The sequence below is a fragment of the Cebus imitator genome, unplaced genomic scaffold, assembly GCF_001604975.1.
Source record: "Cebus imitator isolate Cc_AM_T3 unplaced genomic scaffold, Cebus_imitator-1.0 Scaffold310, whole genome shotgun sequence".
NCBI classification, from domain to species: Eukaryota; Metazoa; Chordata; class Mammalia; order Primates; family Cebidae; genus Cebus; species Cebus imitator.
The window spans coordinates 2,518,306-2,520,688 of record NW_016107625.1 but is presented as its reverse complement, the minus strand read 5'-3'; the positions used below and the strand labels follow the sequence as shown (position 1 = coordinate 2,520,688).

General features: G+C 39.9%; 1 protein-coding gene across 4 annotated transcripts in view; it reads left to right on the top strand.

Annotated features, from left to right (window-relative positions):
• Nucleotides 1–2,383, top strand: part of SUSD1 (sushi domain containing 1) — a 141,658-nt gene that overhangs the window by 31,351 nt on the left and 107,924 nt on the right. The gene's annotated exons all lie outside the window — the stretch shown is intronic.

Here is a 2,383-nt window from a genome sequence, read left to right as displayed (position 1 = left end):
AATTTTTATTAGCAGTTAATGGATATTCTGATATTAACTACTATGTTAGCTAGTAAATACTGATGATTTGGTAAGGACCTTGCATCTCAAAAGGGACCCTGAAAATTATCAAGGTACATATATCTTAAGGTATTTTGCAATTCAGATTTTTATTTCATTGGACGAGGCTTCTCTTTAGTTAGTGTAAATTAGTGAGGGTTGATTGCTAAATTCTATCAGCTTTGTGCATGTATAGATGCTTTAGCTATGGAAGGCCAAAAGACTGAAGGAAGACAATTGTGGGAAATGTTCCCGGAAGTCACGTGGGAATGAACCAGCGTACTTAAAATATGTCTCGGGGTGTGTGTGTGAGGAATAAGGTAGAGGTGGAGAGAGATTATGAATTTTGAAGATTTACATTCACAAGGTGAAGAATTTGACATTAATTTATTTTCAGAAATAGACTGTGGCACCCCTCCTGAGGTTACGGATCGTTATATCATAGAAAATTATGTGTCTAGGCTGGGCAGCCAGGTTCATTATGCTTGCAGAGAAGGATTTTTCAGTGTTCCAGAAGATACAGTTTCAAGCTGCACAGCCCAGGGCGCATGGGAGTCCCCAAAATTACATTGCCATGGTGAGCTTTTGAAAAGTTCAAACTCCCAGTTCATACCACCTTGAGACTGTTTTCATATTTTTCTCTAAATTTCACTTTTAGGGAATAAATGAGTTAAATACATCTTTAAAATTCCTATTAGTTTCTAATAGATTTTCAGTTGATTTTCTTGATATTTTTAGGAATAGTATTATATCATCTGCAAATAATGATAATTCCATTTTAAAATTTTTCTTTCTTTGTAAATTTATGGTTTTCTCTTGATTGATCACTTTGTATTTTCAAAACAAAGTCTTAAATAGTAGTGTTTCCTTTGAACATTATTTTTTTTATACCTGATGTTTTGGGAAATGGTTTTGGTGTTTCTTCATTCCTGATAGTAGTTTTTTGATGTTAGGTATATCTTTTTTTTTTTTTTTTTGAGACAGAGTCTCTGTCACCCAGGCTGGAATGCAGTGGCACGATATTGGCTCACTGCAACCTCTGCCTCCTGGGTTCAGGTGAGTCTCGTGCCGCATTCACTGAATAACTGGGATTACAGGCACCCGTCACTACACCTGGTTAATTTTTGTATTTTTAGTAAAGATGGGGTTTTACCATGTTGGCCAGGCCGGTCTTGAACTCCTGATCTCAAGTGATCTGCCCGCTATGGCCTCCCAAAGTGCTGGGATTACAGGTGTGAGCTACTGTGCCCGGCTGATATTAGGTATATCTAATCATGTCCATTCATATTGTAGCAGGAGCGGCGGGGAACAAACCTCTTGAACACCAAACTGAGGAAGGAAGTGGCTTTATTCGGCTGGGAGCTGCGGGAGGCTACAGCCTTATTTACCAAGCTCCCAAGCTGCAGCTTCTCTCCCCTTTTTATAGGCTTACAATGCTAAAAGGGAAACTGAGGCAGAACTATGTCATTGTCCATTTGCTGGACTTCTGACCTTATAATCTTTTGGCTTTATTGATTCGCTAATTTATTTGCAGTGTGAATGGAGACTAGCAGGGGAGGGGGCTTATAGAGACAACACAAAAGCAACAAGCTGTTTGTTGGCAGAGGTGTTTCCAGGAGGGAGCCTGATCCGTGGAGATGTGGGGGGCGTGACCCAGTGCCGGGCTCCAGCCAGCAGGGATAACATTCATTTGCAGCTCTTTCAAGGCTAACAGACAGCAGAGATGCTGGGAACTAAAAAGGGAGTCATTTTCCCAGCTCTTTGGTATTTTATTTCATTTTTTTTCCTTCTTCACCCTCCTTCCCATCTGGAAGGATGGGAGGGAGGAGGTGAAATTAAAGGAGGCGAGGGGGTCTCCCCTCTCAGTGTGGCACTGTGTGCCAAGTACTGTTTTAAGCACTTTATATATGATGATGGACCACATTGCAGTGGTCCCATAAGGTCATAATGAGACTGAAAAATTCCTATTGCCTAGTGACATCATAGCCTACAGTAGCCAGTACAGTAACATGCTGTATGAGTTTGTAGCTTAGGAGCAGTAGATATACCATACAGCCTGAGTGTGTAGCAGGCTCTCCCATCTAGGTTTGTGGAAGTACACTCTGTGATGTTCACACAACAAAGAAATCGCCTAATGGTGCATTTCTTAAAATGTACCATTATGCATTTGTTTGCTGGTTGTTAAGTGATGCATTACTGTAATTTGTTTAAGGTTACACAACTAGAGACAGAGCTAAACTTGAACCCAGGAATTCTAGTTTCAAAATTGTTTTCATCCACTTTGTTATACTGCTTTTGTTTTTATGATGATACTGGCTTTTGGTTAGTTGTTTTTTTTTTTTTT